The 20,391-nt window shown below is 41.4% G+C and overlaps 1 protein-coding gene across 1 annotated transcript in view; it reads right to left on the bottom strand.

Moving 5' to 3' along the window:
- TNFRSF19 (TNF receptor superfamily member 19) overlaps positions 1-17,240 on the bottom strand; it is a 55,254-nt gene extending 38,014 nt beyond the window's left edge. The window contains exon 1 of the mRNA XM_048494040.1: positions 16,719-17,240. The gene's annotated coding sequence lies outside the window, so the exon portion shown is untranslated. The remainder of the gene's footprint in view (positions 1-16,718) is intronic.
- Positions 17,241-20,391: the final 3,151 nt, after the last annotated feature.

Below are 20,391 nucleotides of genomic sequence, written 5' to 3'. Positions count from 1 at the left end.
GAAAATTAAATATATAGATGATATTGTTTTTCTCTTACAACTATTACAGATGATAGTACAGTGGAGCCAGTGCAGTATGGGGATAATTTATTTATTTTACTAGACTTATACGCTGCCCTTTCTTGTCGGAAGATGGGCTCAGAGCAGTTTACAACTAAAACAACTCTAAGGTACTATACAAAATATATATCTAGATATCAACAAAATCACTTCAGATTAACATCCCTTGGCACCTATTATCACAACATCTTATAATGTAATGGTTGATTGACCCAGGAGGAGGAAACCAATATACCCTGTTTCCCAGAATATAAGACATCCCCGGAAAATAAGACGTAGTAGAGGTTTTGCTGAAGTGCGAAATATAAGGCATCCCCCGAAAGTAAGACGTAGCAAAGTTTTTGTTTGGAAGCATGCCCGACGAACAGAACACAGAAAAATAAGACATCCCCTGAAAATAAGACATAGCACATCTTTGGGAGCAAAAATTAATATAAGACACTGGACACTGTCTTATTTTCAGGGAAACACGGTAGCACCAAGCCCAACCCCCCAACCAGATTTCTTATAAACTAACTAAAAAGAATAATAACAAATGGGAAAGTGTCAAAAAGGATAAAAATAGGGAGGTCAGCAATTATGTAAACTGTTGCTGCCTCAACCATAGGCCTGTTGGAACATCTCCATCTTACAAACCCTGTGGAACTGAAATAAATCCTGAAGGGCTTAGATCTCAGCTGAAAAGAGAGTTCCACCCGGCCAGGGTCAGAGCTGAAAAAGTTCTGGCTGTGGTTGAAGACTGCTGGATGCTTCAAGGTCCAGGGACCAACAGCAGATTATTTCCAATGGAGCATAACATTCTTCAGGGGTTATATTGGGAGAGACAGTCCTGTAGGTATAATGGTCCCAGACCATTTAGGCTGGTGAAGGTTAACACTAAAACCTTGAACTTGATATAGTGTTCAACTGGTAACCAGTGAAGCTAGTGAAGTACAGGATGAATATGTGATCTTGAAGATGTTCTTGTAAGAACCCTCACCATTGCATTCTGGACCAGCTGAAGTTTCCAGAGTAACCTCAGGGGCAGCACTGCATAGAGAGTGTTGCTGTAGTTTAATTTGGAGGTGACTGTTGCACAGATCACCATGGTTAGGATGGTATGAGATAAGTAAGGTATCAGCTGCTTAGCCTGGCAGAGATGGTAGAAAGCCACTCCAGTTGTATTTGTGACCTGGACTTCCATGGAAAGAGAGGCACCTAGAGTCACACGCAGGGTTTTGACAGGAGGTGCAGGTGTCAATTCCACCCCATCCAAATTTGGTAGTTTAGATCCCAGCCCTGATTCTCCTCCCCTAGCCACAGAACCTCTGTCCTGGATGGATTAAGTTTCAACCAGCTATGTTACAACCATTCCACCATGGCCTCCAGATTGTCTGGGATGGTGTCCAGCTGGCCTTCCACCAACAGATACATCTGGCTGTTATCTGCATATTGATAACAACCCAGCCCATAACTCTGGATCAGCTGGGCAAGGAGTTGCATACAGATGTTAAATAACACTGGGAAGAAACTCAGCCCCTGAGGGACTTGACACCCCAAGGGGTATTATGGTGACACCCTTCCCCCTAAGCTACCTTCTGCCCCTAACCCAGGAGAAATATGACCAGTCATTGTAAGTCTGTCCCACATACTCCAGAAACAGTGAAGTGGAGGGGCCAAAACATTATGATCAACCATGTCAAATGCCTCAGTATGGTTTAACAACAGCAGCAGAGCTGTTCCCCACAACCCAGGCGCCTCTGGAAGTCATCTGTGAAGGTGACCAGCAAGGTCTCCATCCCATGACCAAGCTGGAAGCTGGATTGGAATGGGTCTAGACTGAAGGGTCTTACAGAAAAAAAATGGAACTGTTCCACTATCACACTCTCAACTACTTTACCCAAGAACAAAATACTTGATACTGGGTGGTAGTTGGACACATCACAAGGATACAAAGATGTTTTTTCAGGAGTGGTCTCACCACTACCTTCTTCAGCCTCTCTGGAAAGACATCTGGACTCAGGAATAGATTAATGATATCTATCAGAGGGCCTTGACCCGATTGCTGGCATGGATCTAGGAGGCAAGTGTGGTGGACCTCACAGCAGCCAGAATTCTGTCAACATTGGCCTAGGAGAGCTGGATGAAATGTTCCAACTTGGGACCAGAAGTTGGCCAAGGGGCCTCCAGTTTACCCACTAAATTAATATTGATGGGGAGGTCATGGCGGAAAGAACAGACTCGATCAACAAACTGGCTCACAAAAGCCTCACAGCAAATTGCGAACATTTTGAGGCCCCATCAAAAGGGACATGAGAGACCTAATTACCATAAAAATTGTGCTGGGCATGAGCTAGCAGATTCAATAGGGCTCACCAAATATTTTTTCACAGCTTTCACTGCCATCTCAGGTTTTCATAAGTGGCCCACAGGATGCTCTCGAAGCCTTGCCATGAGTACACCACCAAACTCTCTCCAGATGTCTAAGCTCCCAGTTCAACATCCAAAGCTCCGTGGTCTACCAGGGAGCTAAGGTGATGTGGGAATGTAGGGCAATGTTGGGGAGCAATCTCATCAATGGCTTCAGAAAGACAGCTATGATCTTCTACCAACCAGCTCACATAGAGAGTCACTGGAGTGCATTGGTTCCTGCAGAGCTTTATGGAAACCAACTGGATCCATTCCTCCTGGTGGCCAAGAATAAATTTGCTCACTGTCTATGCAGGGAATGGCTAGGAAACCCAAGTGGGCCTTCAGGACAAAAATTGAAAGTAGGGTTGGAGCAAGGGGGAACTGCGCTCAGGGCACGCATATGCCCGCACCTCTGCCATGCCAGCTCCTCTGCCATGCCCCCCCTGGAACATCCCTGCCACACCCCAGAACGCCCCCGCACCAGCGCACGCCTGGTGCTTTGCGCACCACCATCACTCCCAGTGCTACACCACTGATTGAGAGTGTAGGCTTTAGCCAGAACTTCCAAAGGTCCCAAGGAAAAAAGTAACATGATAGTGGAGGGATGCTCCTGTGTGGCAAGGAAATCTCCCAAAGTCCCACATAAGAAAAAGCAGAGTTGCCAGCCTTTGGGCAAGGTGAGAGAATGAAACTACATACTTTTGGCTGCCAGAGTAGCAATAGCTATAGGAGCTAGAACAGAAGAGTGGCTAAAAAGCAGAGGTGGGATCCAACCAGTTCTCACCACTTCTCTAGAAGTGGTTACTAATTTTTTTGAGTGCCAAGAAGGGGTTACTAAAGCAACCTCCCTGCCCAATAGGGACTGGAAGTGCGTGTGTGCGGCGGCGCCACTGTTTGAATCCCACCACCATCGGAACCTGTTATTAAAATTTTTGGATCCCACCACTGCTAAAAAGCAAGTGTAAGGGCCAGGAAATCATGGTGAGTCCAGGATAATCTATGGATTTCCTGGCTCTGACTAAGGGGGAAAGGCTTCTCAGAAAGGTTACAAAGATTGCCTCCAGGCATGGTAGACAAAAGGACAAACAGAATGGAGGCTTTAACCAGGCCTAAGGCAGGCTGATAAACTAGCAGACATTCAGGCAAGGGTATTAAAAAGTGATCAACCTCTCCTGGCCTGCCTCCTTGATAGTAATTCAATTTTGCACTTCGGAAGAGAAGCATTTGCTGATGAAATTATATTTGGATCTGATTTTGCAACCCAATGTGACAACTGGTATACCTACAGATGTTCTATTAGTGCATTAATCTCCCATCCAAGGTTCTGGCCACTGATTAGCATAGTATAAGGAGAACCTTGACCTCATCTAGGTAATGCTAGCTCCTAAAATGGGTTTCTTCACAGAGGGTATTACCCACTGAATATCCCGTTCCCCTCTTATCTTCACAAAAATAATCAAAATCAGCTGGCTTCTTACTATGAACTTGCTAAGTTGCTACCAAAAGAAGAGTTTGGATTTATATCAGCCTTTCTCTCCTGTAAGGAGTCTCAGAGCAGCCAAGGTAGGTGGGGCTGAAAGAGTTCTGAGAGAACTGTGACTAGCCCAAGATCACCCAGTAAGCTTCACGTGTAGGAGTGGGGAAACAAATTCAGTTCACCAGATAAGAGTCCACAGCTCACATGGAGGAGTGGGGAATCAAACCCAGTTTTCCAAGTTAGAGCTCACCGCTCTTAACCACTACACCACACTCTTAACCACTACACCACCCTGGCTCTCAAGACAAATAGGATTGATTGAACTTGAGAATTAGGCAGCCTGACTAGCTTCATGATGCTGCCTGCCTGCCAGGGGAGCATTGCCCCCACCAAGAAATACTAGAGGGCCTGTGCCCCACTGCCCCCCCTGCCCCCCCCCCCCATGTATGGAAGCTGTGCCAGCATTTATGGCTCGGAATTTGCAGTCTCAATGAGGACAACACAGAGAATTCCCGCAGGTGTGAAAGCAACCTAAATCCACGTAAATCTGCATATAAACAGAATTGCCATTCTGAAGTGAAAAAGATCCTTTCTTTGCTTTCAGAGTATGCCCATAATAAAAGAAGCATTCCCTCTTGTGAGATCAGAGGACCACCAAGGTACCTGTCACCCACAGATTTGTAAGCAACCACATTAAATGTAATTAAACATTTTAAAATAATTCTGGTGCACAGTTACATGGGAATGACTTCTTAAATGACATACAATTTTCAATTAGCGAATTTGATTGACTAAATGACTACTACAACCCTAATCTTTCAACACCTCTGTGGTAAGCGCACTTGGAATGAAGTAGAGAAGCTAATCCACCTCAAAGAATCTTCAGCTTGTACCCTCGGCCTCCCTTTTATATTAAATTATAATATATTTAATTCCTTTTATATTTTGGGAGTTACTTCTAAGCCTTAAAATACTAGGCACGCTTCCTTGGGAGTCAGGCCCACAAGGGGATTTGACATCTGAGTAAACGTGTGTAAGGCTGAGCACACAGTGCTCCACATGTGCTCACAAAAACTAAGTTGTGAACATACTCCAAAAACAAAAGACCATGCAATTTGCCTTACTCCAGTTTGACCTGCCTACAACTTCAATATCCAGTTATCTACAAACATGTGGATCACTGTGGGAAGGGAATCCCGACTGAGATCCTGTTCTGTGTTAGGAGGGCCAGCTGTTGCCTTCAGAAAATCCACAAGTGTGGCATTTAAACAACATCCCTCTCCAGTCGCAACCTCATGTCTCAACATCCTTCTCTTCCTTCTCGAAGGCACTTACCCTCTTTGCTATTCACTCTCCTCCATCCCTTGGTCGTCTGGCCAAACCCCCCTTGAAGCCACCCCCTCCCATTAAACGTGGAGGCACGCATTTGTGGCTGCTCTTCCCCCTTCCCACCTTGCACACGTCTCCCTCAGCAACCCCACCCCCCCCCCCCCGCTCCAGGGGCGACCACAGCCTCACCGCCATCCTCTGGCTCTGGAGCAGGAGACCCAGGGGAAGTAGCCAGAGGTCGGGAGCGGGGGTGGGGGGAGCTGTCGCTGCTACGCTACTTCAGGAGACATTATTGTATTCTTGGAATAGGCTAAATGCATGAAATATGTGGCTATCTACAGGGTTTATTGTTATAAATGCTGATGGAAAGTTCCATTAGGTCACAGGGGATTTATGGTAACCCTATGTGGCTTTCGAGGCAAGAGACTTCGGAGGTGGTAAAGGTTTACTGAAATTGGGGGTGTCAATGAAAACAACAGGACATCAACTCAGAACAGAGTAAATTAAGCCTTTCCTTATGTAATTTAACTTATGGAGATCTGGTTGCGACCGTTTTAAAAGGGGATTTGGCAACTTCACGGAAATAGATTCATCAGGGGCTAGGATCTGGGAGACCCAAGTTCAAGCGCCCACTCTTGCTGGGTGAGCGTGGGCCAGTTGCCTGACCTACCTCGCAGAGTTGTTGTGAGGATAGAATGGAGGAGGTGAGAACAATGTAAGCCACTTCGGGTCCCCACAGGGGGGAAAGACAGGGAATAACTAAATAATACCCGAATAGAACTATCATGTTCAGAGGCGGTGGAGCTCTGAATACAAGGTGCTAGAGAGGCAATTGGGGCGGGGGCTTTTGTGCCTCATATGTTGGGTTTTGGGGGACGATCTGGTTGGTGTCTGTGTGACATGAGATACTTGACAGACCATCTATTTCAGCGGTCTGCAACCTGTGGCTCTCCATATGTTCATGGACTACACATCCCATCAGCCCCTGCCAGCATGGCCAGCCATGCTGGCAGAGGCTGATGGGATACGTAGTCCATGAACATATGGAGAGCCACAGGTTGCAGACCCCTGATGATCTTCTAGTGCTCTTAGTCTCACTAAACACTGTAGTGCTGTTTACACAAACGCTGTTGGGTTCCATGGCATTTGCCAGATTGTGTGACATGGAGTAAATGAGGGGCTGTAAATGTTTGGAGCTTCGCAGTTACTGTTAAGCACAGAGAGAAATCATAAGGAGCTTAAAATGGGTAATTTATTTGGAATGAAAATTGCATTATGTATCTCTGCAACATAAAGTTTATTATATCCCAGGAATGACATCTGCTTTATACAAGTACTTCCCCATGTAGTCTTAATCTACACTATTTGAATTACTCTCCCAGATGACTCTTTACAGGAGGTTTTATTATTATTTCTAGGATAGGCTCAGCACCTGAAATATGTGTCCATCATTTACAAGGGTTCTTGTCATACACCTTATGGCTGACTAGAATAAATATTTGCTTGATAGACACATCTTTTTCAACACGCAGAGTGCTGTTCTTTGACGAAAAAATGACATGTGATAATCGTATTATTACAGTTCCAGTTGAGTGCCAGCAAACAGAAATAGGCACTAAGGATATTTGAGAAAACACTGTTTGAGACTGACTGCTAATGCAGATTTAACTGTGTGCCAAGAAGTTTTGGATTTCCAGGGAGGTAAAGTCATCCCTTTTCAATGAATGAATTGCAAGGAGAGATGCTTTTGTGGAGCAGAGGCAGTGGCATGACCCTGTCATTTTCTGTCAGTGATTACAGTGGGACTATGCTGTTAGTCACATGCAGCTATTGGAATGTCATGCAGCTGCCTACATTTTTGTTTGATGCTGTACATTTTTGCTGGATCCAAACGTCATCTTCAGAGAGCATTTTCCTTGTCAACTTATCTTGAGAGGACCCCTATGTATTTCCATTGTGTACCCTGCAAGTTGCAGAGGATTAGAACATCTGCTCTTCTCCTCAACACACCCATTTCTTGCCACACTATTGCCAATTAAGAGTGTTTTCCTAGTGCCGTGGTGGCGAACCTATGGCACTCCAGATGTTCATGGACTACAATTCCCATCAGCCCCTGCCAGCATGGCCATGCTGGCAGGGGCTGATGGGAATGTTAGTTTATGAACATCTGGAGTACCACAGATTCGCCACCACTGCCTAGCATGTGCTTAACTCTGTTATGTTCCCTATTGCAAAGAAGAACCCGTAATGTTGGATAAGAAGTCACTTGGGCCCCTTCCGCACACGCAAAAATAATGAGTTTTCAAACCACTTTCACAACTGTTTGCAAGTGGATTTTGCCATTCCGCACAGCTTCAAAGAGCATTGAAAGCAGTTTGAAAGTGCATTATTCTGCATGTGCGGAATGAGCCTTGGAGAAGTTTCTCTACCATCACTATCTTTTCCATAAAGAACTCTTTAATAATTTTCCAACAAAATGTAGTTCCCTTGATCATGGGTTGAAAATGATTAACTTAATACACCTTTTCTCTTGAAACTCACAGTCAGACTATCTCTTCTGTTCACACTTGAGATTTCAGTGCTTGTCTGCCAGTTTCCTAGTTCTGAAAATTTGAACTTATGTTGCATTCTCACGGTATTTTCCGCATACAATGCTTAAATTAATTTGTGCCTAAATCTGTGTATTGCAATTGTAAAGCCTCCATTGGGTGAGAAATTTTATCCAATTCATCTTTCATGTAAACAGTGCTAAAGAAAAGTGCTATGGTTTGGTAGCAGGGCATCAACATACAGGAGATCCCAGTTTCAATCCCAAGTATCTCTAGACATGAAAGACCCTGGGAAGCTTATACCCTGGGAAATTGCTATCAAAGTAAACAGTATGCTAGTGGTCTTGCTCAGTGTAAGGTAGTTTTATGTTCAGCTTGACCTATGCAAAGTTAGGTGCATCTAAACCTAGTGAAGTCAATGGGCTTAACTGTGCTTTTTTCTGTAAATAGTGTGTATCAAACAGTCTCTTTCGGTGGCTCAGGGACCACACATGACTTTTCCATAGATAAAGTGTAGGCTAACACATTTTGTACCTCTCATGCCACAGATGCCTTCCTGCTTTTCCCATGACTGGCCATTTTCAATTCATCTCCTTGCAGCTTCCACTACTAGCTCTTGCCACTTGCAGTTGATTGTGGAGCTGAATTGCATGCAAGGGTCTCTCTCTCTCACACCATTCCACCCCCTTTTTAACTGGCATTTGTGGAGAGAAGGGATGGGTTGAAGAGAATGGAGAAACTAGATGAACGGTACTGCCAGCAAAACCCTTCCCTCTTCATTAGCCGTGTGAAGCCACGCGGCCGTCACTTTCAGTGCTGTCTGTTACGAGCATAAGCAAAAGAAAAGTGCAGAGGTTCTTATCCTAAATTTAATGAGTATGATTTGTGTGTGTGTTGAGTAATTCTCATGTTACAACCACTGTGCACACAACTGAACATGTAATACAAACTGTGTCAGAGCCAGGTACTGATTCCTAGTTTAATTTGCATGGTGTAAAGTGTCAGACTATGATCTTGGAAAGCCAGGTTCAGAACTCCATTCTGCCATGGAGGTTTGCTGGGTGACCCTGGGCCAGGCAGAGACTCTTGGCCAAATGGACCTCACAGGGTTATTAAAACAAAGAAGAATGCTGCAAGCCACTTTGGGCCCCCACAGGGGAGAAAGGAGAGATATAAAGTAAATAAATATATTCTTAAAGTAAAAGTGTGTGCGTTGTTTGTTTGTTTTTTGCCTACAGACATACAGATTTACAGATAGGATGTATATGTATTCACTGCAACCTGTGAACAGGGCTACCGAAAATCACATTCCCAAGATTTTTCAAGACTTGCAGGAGAATGGAGCAATATAGAATAGGGTAAGCCAGCCCTCTGGAATTCATTTTGTTTACAGATAATGAGAGACTGGTGTTTGCCTCTACCCACATTCAGAAAAAAAGTGTTCTGAATGCATGAAATTGCCTTATACTAATTCAGACCATTGTCTATTTAGCTCACTATTGCTTTTCCTCAGTGGCAGACAATCTTCAGTCTCAGATGTGTCCTCCTGACATTTGCTACCTAAGTTTTTGGCATCTGGAAACACCAGGGAATTTCTTCTTTACTATATAACTATAGCCCTGCCCTCAGCTTGCTTTCAGTCAACTTCTCTTTAGTCAGTAACTTATTAACAGACAACAGCAACTCAAGATGAATGCCTATTTAAACATGAATATTTACCCAGTTCTATTCTGAGGGGAAAAGCTTTCATAGATAGTGTGAAACAGACTTTTCTCTGGGATACACCTCTGAAGATGCCAGCCACAGATGCAGGTGAAACGTTAGGAACAAGATCCACCAGACCACGGCCACACAGCCCGGAAAACCCACCACAACCAGTTGAATCCGGCCCTGAAAGCCTTCAACAATACTTTCATAGATAGTTTCATGAAATAAGGAGTTCTTTATCAGAGTGACAGTCATGAGCAGATGCCTAAAACAAAACTTCCTGGAGTGTAAAACGCACCAAAAGGCTTGCCAATGGAAGTTCCTAAAAGAATTGAGATAGATCCGTTAGGTGGAAGGTATGTTGCTCTTTCCAAAAGGTTGTTTTACACATGGTGATAGAACATGACATGAGAAAAACAAAAGACCAAAGCTAGTCTTCTACTAGTGTAAGCACGAGAACTACTCTAAAACCTATCATAGCATTGCATGCAAATATATGCAGAAGAGGCTGCTATTTATTTTCATTTTGTGTGTGTGTGGTTCTTTGAAACTGTTAATCAGGCAGTGCAAATATGTTGCAGGGCAGATGGAAAGGGGCGAATCTTTTTTTAAAAAAAGAAACTCAGCGCTTTGAGATTTTAAATTGAGTAGGTTTGAAATGAGATTTTAAAATATAAAATGTATTGACTGCACTAGAAAAGTTACAGAGATGAATTACCTTTTGGTTCTGTCTGGTGAAGAATGCTTTATAGTAATAAAGTTTGCTTGTTCTCTTTGTGATAAAGTGGGGCCAATAAAACATACCTCCCCGGGTTTTAATCATTTATTGTGGGAAAGCACAAATTATCTCGGTGAGAAGTAAACAGTACCTGGGATACACTCTGTGTAGCTCTGCTCACTGACTACGAATGCAATTCTAAGTGGGCCTATTCAGAATCCTACTGAAGTATGTCAAGAGCTGTGGGAAAGTGTTCATAGAATATCACTGTTAGGACAGATCTGTAGTTATTACAACAGCTGCTGGAAGCTGAAATCAATGTTATGATACAGGATGTTTGGTAATCTTTACTACTACTGGTCCTAAAGTATGTTTATGATGTTATATGAGACTGATTGTGGACAGGAATCATTAATTGCTTACATCTGTTGAGTAAATAAATCATAAATCTACATGTGTTCCCTCAACTTAGTTTTGTGGAAAAAAGCTGTTATAAAGTCTATCACTTTATGCATAGGATTAATTAATGTTTGTACAGTGCTTTGACAGTCTGAATATCAGTCTTAGGTATTTATTATCATTATCATTATTATCATTATCATTATTGTAGATTTCACAGCTGCCAGATCTTTAGCTGGTTGTTGGCCTTCATTACAATTCGAGCCTCACCCAGAGGCCTATGAAGTTGTAATGTATCGGCGTAGTATTCATGCGGATCCCAGCAGGGCTGCCTTCTGAATTTGACAGATGTTAATTTTGTCAATTCGAAGATGTTTCAAGTGCTGCCCTAGTGTTTTCGGGATGGCGCCCAGCGTGCCGACTACCACTGGGACAACCTCAGCTGGTTTGTGCCATAGACGCTGAAGCTCAATTATTATTATTATTATTATTATTATTATTATTATTATTATTATTATTATTATTATTATTATTATTATTATTATTATTATTATTATTATTATTTTGATACAAAACAGTTATACACAGCAAACAAGATCAATATGCTGGATTTTGTATTACATCACACGTCGGACACTTCCCAAGCATCTAGGACTGTGTGATGTATCATTATCATTATCATTATCATTATCATTATCATTATCGTTATCGTTATCGTTATTACTATTATTATTATACGCTTTATAAATCTGACCCAGGAAAGTTTAAACCATCTTTTTCTTTACAAAAAAGAATCAAAATGCTATTTTCTGTTACTTCCATTATTGCTTTTTGATATGGTTTTTCATAATTTCATCTATGTAACTAGCCCACACCTTGCTCTCTTTTATATTTTGATGGTGTCCCACCCTTCAAAGACACAGGGCGGCATACATTTGTCTTATTTTCTCTTCACAATAACCCTGCAAGGTATTCTCAGGTGAGAGTCAGTGAGTAGCCCAAGACCACCCAGTGAGTTCATGTCTGAATGTAGATTTAAAAAGTCTTCCTGGTATGATGCTTTATCCACTACACCAGTGTGAATTTCTTTATCCACTTTAAAGAGATTAACAATGCAATCCTAAAAAGAGTTACACCCTTTTAAATCCATTTAAGTCAATGGGCTTAGAATGGTGTACCTCTGTTTAGGAGTGCAGTGTAAAACTCATCTGTGACAAGCTTAGACAATTCTGACATTTCCTCTTTTGCATTAAAGGCCATTAATTCTTCGTTTCCAGTTTTGGAGCGACTACTGTAAACTAGACCTTTGTTTAACTTAAAGGTAAAAGTAGTTGACATTGACATGACATTACAATTCTAGTAGTTCTGATGGGAATACTTGTGTGGGAAAGTTACTGGCAACAATCCAACAGTTAAGCCTACTGATTAAGGTGCACTTAAACTGATTTAGGTGTGCTTAAACCACACATAACTATGTTTAGGATTGCTGTAACAGTGTTTGGCCCAGGTTCGTATGGCCTAGGCAAGTCTGTTCTCTTCAAATCTCAGAAGCTAAGCAGAGTTGGTCCTGGTTTGTACTTGGATGGAAGACCACCAAGGAAGTCCAGGATCCCGGCCCGCTACAATTCCCATCAGCCCTTGCCATTATAGCCAATGCTCATGTTGGGAGGGATTGATGGGAATTGTAGTTCATGAACATCTGGAGGGCCGTGAGTTTGACACCTGTGATCCAGGCAATGGCAAATCACCTATGAACATCTCTTGCCTGGAAACCTCTAAGGTCGCCATGCTGGTTGCGACTTCAGGCACTTTCCACCACCAGTGTTGGAGAGCTCGAAACTCACAATGATGTGTTATATGTAATGGCTCTCTTTTATAAAACAAAAGCAGTACTACATCTTTGGACTGGTCTTGAAATTGGCAGATTAATCAAAGAAAAGGATGGTTGATTAATTATAGCAGAATCCAGTTTGAGTTGGTAATAGGGTTGTCAACCTTTAGGTGGGGCCTGGCAGTTTCCTGGAATCACAACTGATCTATAAATGCCAGAGATAAATGTCCCCAAACCCCACCTTCCCTAAGCTCCACTTCCCAATCCACAGGAATTTCCATAACAGATACTGGCAGCTCTGATAGGTCAGGATCAATTTAATTGAGCAGCAAGGTAAGGGCATACTTCCGATATTTAGGCCCTTTTGTACTGCGAAAAGGAGTAAAAGGCAAAATATTAATAATGGCATTTGCACTTAATTTATGTTTATCTTGCACTTCCTGCAAGATGTAAAGCACAATTTATTTAAATTTAATTGGTTAAAAAGAAGATTAAATAACTAAAATCTTCAACCTATTATCTTTGCTAACAGATAAGAACCAGATAATCCCTACAAGAAATGGCCAATTAAGTACTAATGGCGGTGGGAGGGGGGAGAGAAGGGAATGACAGAAAAAGGGCTGTCTGATTTGAAGAACAGAGGAGGCGGAATGCTTTCAAGTGCTAGAAAAAATCAGTTAAAGAGAGTGTTGTGGGGAAGGGGAGATCAGGACATAGCTGACACAAGCTCAAACTTCAACAATGACTTCCATTGATAACTGATTTAGTGATTATTCACATAAGGCTACTTATCTTCACTGTAATTTAATGGTGACTTAACTGGATGGGATATTAATTACAGTCAAGATTGGATATGGTCATTGCCAGATCCCCCCTGGTTACTGATGGGAGATGGGGAGGGGCAGGTGGTGTTACCAGGTCCAAGTTGAGAAATTCCTGGAGATTTGGGGATGGAGACTAGGGAGGACAGGATACTCAGGAGGGCCCAAAGCCATAGAGTCCACCCTCCAAAGCATCCATTTTCTCCAGGGGAACTGATCTCTGTAGTCTGAAGATGAGTTGTAATTCCAGGGCACAGGTGTCAAACTCGCAGCCCTACAGATGTTATGGACTACAGTTCCCATCATCCCCTGCCAGCATCATGCTGGCAGGGGATGATGGGAACTGTAGCCTGTAACACCTGGAGGGCTGCAAGTTTGACACCTATGTTCCAGGGGATCTCCAGTGCCCATGTGGAGGTGGGCATCCCTAATGGCAGTCCATGCTTGGCTGTTTAATATCTTCATAAGAACATAAGAACAAGCCAGCTGGATCAGACCAAAGTCCATCTAGTCCAGCTCTCTGCTACTCGCAGTGGCCCACCAGGTGCCTTTGGGAGCTCTTTCAGAGAAAGACTATGTGTGTACTTCAGAAATTGTTGCTGGGTTTATAATTAAATGAAGGCTTCCAACTGAAATTTGGTAATAATGTTTACTTCATTTGCATAAAAACATAATGCAAGCTGCATTTACCCAATTTGGAAACTACATATGAGAATGATCTGGGTTTTCATTTGTAGCGGTATTGACACATTTATTAACTTTACATTGGTTGGAATTCAGTAAATTGCTAATGTACTACTGTCTTCTATGAATAATTCTTATTCACTATATCATACTTTTTGATGGCTTTGGAGCAATATGTGTCCAATTCTTCTAGTGCAGCATAAACACTATTTTAAAGGTGCTTTGAATAAATAATAAAGATGTTGAATAACGTAAAGCCCTTTGGGGTAGGGCGGTATAAAAGTGGAATAAATAAATAAATAAATAAATAAATAAATAAATAAATAAATAAATAAATAAATAAAGCATGTGACATTGAATGTCACCGGTTTAAATTGTCCTCTTAAAAGAAAAACAGCGGCAAATTGATTTTATGAAGAGGCTCATATTAGGGGAGGAAAATATTTGAAACACTTGCAGAGTCAAAGAGGGTAGATGTTTGATGTTAAATGGAACACCAAAATAACTAAAGATCTTTGTGTGTCTTTTAGCCCCTAGTAATAGCATAAATGTCATGATGTAGCAGCACCCCAAGGTGATGTCAGCAATGACACAGTGCTTGCACAAGGGATCGCCTTTATCTAATAGCAAAAAACATTTTTTATGAAATAGTTATTAAAACGGATGACTGAACTGAATAATAACTGGATATATTAGTAGGATATTTAATGCAAAAAATTATAAATCAAAAGTTGATGCAAGTCCTACATGGCTGTCTAACTAGTTTCAGTAGTCATTATTGAATAAAGAAAAAGTAGATCTTCAACAGGAATATGAATGGAACTTACTAACCAGTCTGGTAGCCACAACACACATTCTAGAACTGATTATATTTTTCCCTTTAACAAATATTTTGGTAAACATGGAGACGAGAAAATTGGAGTTAGTCATATGCCTGTGATAGCATCATGGGTGTGGAAGACAAACTGCTGGGGTATGGTTAATTGGAGATTGTCTATTAACCTCTTACAAAAGAAGAGTGTGTAGAAAGACAAGCTGAAAGGAAACGGACTTGTTCTTTTAAGCTAGAGTTTGGCCTCTGAACTGGATGCATTTTGAAGTCTTGTTTGAGGCATGTTTGTAAGAAGCCAAATGGGCTTTTAAAAATTAATTATTTGTCATGTCTTCAGAGTTCTCAGTTAATATAACAGTTGATGTTCTTCATAGCATTTGGATGTCTAGTGAGATGTCTCATGGTGAAAGATTATAAATCCTAAAAAAATAGCGGCCATGATCTTAATATGCCAAATTTTCAGACCCAGCGAGTGAAAACCCTTCAAAAGATACTTGGTGCTAAAATATCTTAAAAACAGTTATTTCTCAACACACATACTTTGGGTATTATTTGCTATTTAAAAAAAAACAAGAATCTGGACTCTAATCTGAATGTCAGCATTTTGACTGTCATGCAGAACAAATGGAATGGAATTCAAATTTTTGGTCTCATTAAAGTACTTTCAATGCTCTTTTTAAAGTTTTTGGTTAAGATATGGTACTTCTATTCACAAGCAGCTGCATGGTTTGGAAGTCTAAACGGAATGGACCACCTTTAATATTAAAATGCAATGAATGAAATGCAGTTAATTCATATGTAAGCGTTGCCATAAAGTAACAGATTGGTTGTGTTTAGAGTATGTGTATTTAATGGTAAAGTGCCTGGCTAGTGTGCCATCCATGAAGGATTGACACTCCCCTCCACTCCAACTGTGGGGACGAGGGATAAGGATGCTTCAGGAAAACAGAATTTTGAGAACAGTGAAGTGTTAACTAAATGAAAACCAGGAAAAGGGGAGGAATTACCCTTTTCAAACCCTGAGAGATTATAGAGTCCTGTAGGGTGAGAGTTTATGAGGGGGATTTCCAAATTATCCCTCCCACTACTGGGGTTCCTCATGTCCCAAGTGCATCCAAGATACATGTGCACACAAGGACTTTCCCACTGAATTCAGCATTTACAGCATCTCCGTCAGTGTCTGAATCTGTCCTGACAATACAGTTTGTTAGAGAGCTGATCTTGTGTGCACAGAAGCACTCACAGACATTTGGATGCAAGCCAAAATCTGCTATACTATTATCAGATATAGCATACACAACTTGGAGCAGAACTGCTTTTTGTGTCTTCTGAATGGAGATTATCCATCTTAATTCAGTGTTTTCACTAAAGCTAGCTGTTCTAAACAACGTTTAATTAAAGGTGATCCTAAGATTATAGCCTAAACGAGCGTAACTGGTCACAGGATTGGAATTACAAGCCATGATTTTTAAATAATTTCCACATAGCATTTTCAGTTATTTTAGAGGTTGTGTGAGTGCATATTGTTGAAGACTCTGCAGTTTATGTGCTCATTAAATGAATTTAAACAACTGTAAAAATCCATCTTTTTGGCCACATAAATTTGTAAAACAGTGCATAAAGTGCAAAACAGAACGACACAGAGCTTACTAAATTGCTACCTGTACCACCGAACTGATAGTCTGTTCCCAAAAAAGCATCATTCAACAGATTTTGGAAATAAATACGCTGCTAAAATATTTTACTACATTCAGACACATGTCCGTCATCCTAAACTGCAAAAATCTGTTGAGAAGGGTTTTTTTTTAAAAAAAAATAACCCATCAGTCTTTCCAACAAAACCCCCCAGCCTTTCCATTAAAAAAAAAAAAGTATTCAACACTAGGCAAAATTTTAAAGAAAGCTTAAAAAGCACAGTACCTGATTGTATGTTGATGTTTATCCAATAGCCACCCTTTCTGTGAGTGAATTTCACTCTGCCAGAGCTTCTGTATTAAATGCCTTCATCTTCTTATTTTTTTTTTAAGTATGTCAGCACAAGCCCAGGCAAACTTCAGATCCAGGAAAATAAAATTAAGCACGCAGATCAAAGGCAGACGAGCAGTGAGTCCAAATGCCTGTAATCTGATCAGTGGTCTGTTGCCATACATCAAAGGCAGTGCTTTGGAAGCTGCAGAGAAAGGGTTTTGTTTTAGCAGGTAGTCCTGCTCAGCTCTGCCTCCCTCTTCTTCGCAAACGTGTGTGATAAAAAGGGATCTCTGCGGGCCCACCTACTCGCCTTTTTTTTTTTGGTTGAGATGCGGGGTGGGGGGAAGAGACAGATTCTAGGAGCTGAATGGCTGGATCTGTAGCTTTCTTTCTTTTTTTTTGTTCCCAAGCTGAGCTTGTCATGAATTGTGTGTTGGAAGCGTTCCGCAGTGCCAGCGGGTTCCGCTTTATGCCTTTCATCTCGCTGAACTGATCCCATGACATCATTCAATGCTGTGTGACTGGTTGGAGAGCTATACTACAGCCTGTGGGGAAACACAGCTGAACGGCTACAAAAGTTGATGTGGTTTTTAATCGAGTTAGCTGTTGTAAACAGTGCAAGGAAGCCATTTCAAAGGTTCTGTTATCTGGAACGTCCCTGCAAAGATACCAAAGGGAGATGTGGGACTATTTAGATATCTTGTGTAATAATTTTTTAAAAAATAATTGTCCAGGAACGGTACTGACTGGCATTGTCTCTGACAAAAATGGAAATTTCCCACAGAGTCTTAAATGATAAACTGGTAGGGTGGTTTGGAACAGCTGCCAAGAAACTACCACTGAAACCACCAAAATATTTTTTTTTTAAAAAAAAATTATATGCACAAAACAAAATTCCCACACTCAGTTCCCATTTTGAAGAGGCTTTAGAGAAATATGTGTTCAAATAATTGCACAATTCCGTGTTCTGTCAGATGACAGAACCAGGTTCTAAATAAGAGACCTCATGTGAGCTGGGAGGACAGAAAATGGCTAGACCACCTTCCTGGAAGCCACAACACTGGTTTACTTATCATTGAAATGGGCACCTTGTGAATGTTGGTGCTTCCAAGTAAATTGAATTCATACCTTTATCTGCTTGCTTTTTGTTACCAGACTATATTAAAACAAAATTTGATTTTACAACTAGATATTGGTTCCAGTCTCTTCTTGCTTCTGCAGAGAGTGGCTTCGGATGTAATGGAGTATGCAGAGGCAACCAGTCCCTTGCACGTCTTGTCTCATGTGAGGATTTTTGTATCCAAGAAGTGATGCCCAGGCAGTCTTTTTTATCATGAGTGATACTAACTTTATCATGAGGGGTACTGATGTTCTAACTTGGACATGAGTAAGCACAGCAGCAGAAAGTGCTTGTTATCTATGGCTGATGCTGCTCTCAACTGGATGTCATTCTCATTCCAGAGAGGGGTTATGTGAGCATTAAACTTCTTCTTATATTGTCAAAGCACAAGAATCCAATTAAAGCCGTATTTACAGCGTAGTTTTATGATCCTGTAAGGATTAAGAGGATCAGTATGGAATAGTGACTTGGGGCTCTAATTCAGATTAGCCTGTGCACTCCAACACATGCCAGCTGGGTGACCTTGGGCTAGACACAGTTCTTCTGAACTCTCTCAGCTCCACCTACCTCACAGGGTGTTTATTGTGAGGGGGGAAGGGAAAGGAGTTTGAAAGCACCTTCTTCTTCTTCTTCTTCTTCTTCTTCTTCTTCTTCTTCTTCTTCTTCTTCTTCTTCTTCTTCTTCTTCTTCTTCTTCTTCTTCTTCTTCTTCTTCTTCTTCTTCTTCTTCTTCTTCTTCTGATGGCCCAGCCTAGTCTGATCACATCCAATCTCAGAAGCTAAACAGGGTTGGCCTTCACCAGTATTTGAACAGGAGACCACCAAGGAAGCCCAGGATCCAGGCAATGTCAAACGACCTCTGAACACCTCTTGGCTTGAAAACTATGGTTTCACCATAAGTATTTTCCATCACCAGTGGCTTGGGTTCAGGGTTTGGCTGTCAGAACTCCTGCAACAGACACTCCCTTCAATCTTCTATATCACCAAGGCAGGGAAACCACTCACTCTTATTTTTCCCACCTTTACCCTTCCGGGACTGAGGTACTTCAGAAAATAAGGTAGCATTTGTTTGACACTTTCCCTGAGTCCTGTTATTGCACACCAGAAGGCAAAGAATATTTTTCTTTACCCTTGACAAAGGCACAAATAAAATAAATATACTGAGGCAGAAGTAAACTTAAACAGTAACAGATTTATTTAATATGCAAAGGAGATGATAAAGATAGGAATTTTAACTTGGAGATGGATTTGGATGAGGCAAATAAGGCAGGAGACCAGATGAACATATTTACACTATTCACAAGAAAGTTTGGCACAGAAATTTATAGTTTTTGGGGTTTTTTTCAGCACATCACTTGAGATTACTCAAGGTTCATAAGGCTCAGCTTAGATGTTGGTTCCAGAAATGTTTTACAGATTGTATAGTTCCTTTGCTTAGAAGTCCTGGCTTATGGCTATTCATATACAGGATCCTAACATAGGCTAGGTTCATTCATTCAGTATCTCACACTGCCCTCCCAGTTAGGTAACACCCTCAAAAATAAAACAAACTCTCTACTAAGGTAAATTCAAAGCAAATCTCTATACCCCAAACCCACTGGTGTACTGGAACACTTCTCTCCCTAGAAGATATTTCTAACCTTGTTTATAAAGACTCTTCATCTAGCCTATTATTAAATTCTTCACACCAGTACACTTTGTTTGTGTATTTGTTTGCTTTCACTTATCACACTGGCTGATAACAATAGTTCCTTTCACACACTCTGACAGAACTATTCCCTCAGAGATGTTTAGTTTTCACTCAGTTAAGATAGACAGTAGGAAGGATTCAGACCAAAAGCCTCTCAGAAAGTCCTAACAAGGGAGATAACCTCCTCCCCCCTCTGCAACGCACTGTTACTTGCTCAAAGTGCAGGATGCCACAGCCAATCAGGTGGCTCCCCTGTTCCTAGTTTTTTCCTGCCTCACTCTGAAAGTAAACAATATTTTACTTTAACAGAACTTCTCTTCAAAAATACATATTTCTACTGCAATCCATCGCAACTCCAAATTCAAGTTCAGTTGTGATGTTCGGTGCCTTTTAGCCCTGGTTGTGAGGATGAGATAAGAAAGAGTGTGGTCCTAATCTTGTGGTATGTAAGATGGGATATTAATTCAAATGTTGTACTCAGAATAAGCTATGCAGATAAAATATGGAAACGAGTACTTGAAACATGTTCATGTGAATGGTGTTGCAAAGTACAAGCTCATTTTACATTTACATAAGAATAGGGATCCTATGACTTGAACATTTCACATATGAACCTATGGTTTCCTTTCCTTTCTCCTGAGTCAGAGAGAGCCTAGGGCGGGATGTGCTACTAAAACATCTGTGTGAGATCACTTCAGTAACTTCAGTGGATAAAACCCAAAATGATGTCTACTGGTGTCAAAGGCTATAAAATGACTTTGATGGTTTCTGGCCCCCTAGTGGCCCAGCTTTGGCTCCTGTGTTGCGTGAACATTT

This window comes from Sphaerodactylus townsendi, linkage group LG04, assembly GCF_021028975.2.
Source record: "Sphaerodactylus townsendi isolate TG3544 linkage group LG04, MPM_Stown_v2.3, whole genome shotgun sequence".
Lineage (NCBI taxonomy): Eukaryota > Metazoa > Chordata > Lepidosauria > Squamata > Sphaerodactylidae > Sphaerodactylus > Sphaerodactylus townsendi.
Note: the sequence above shows the minus strand (reverse complement) of the source record. Positions and strands in the feature narration are given on the sequence as shown.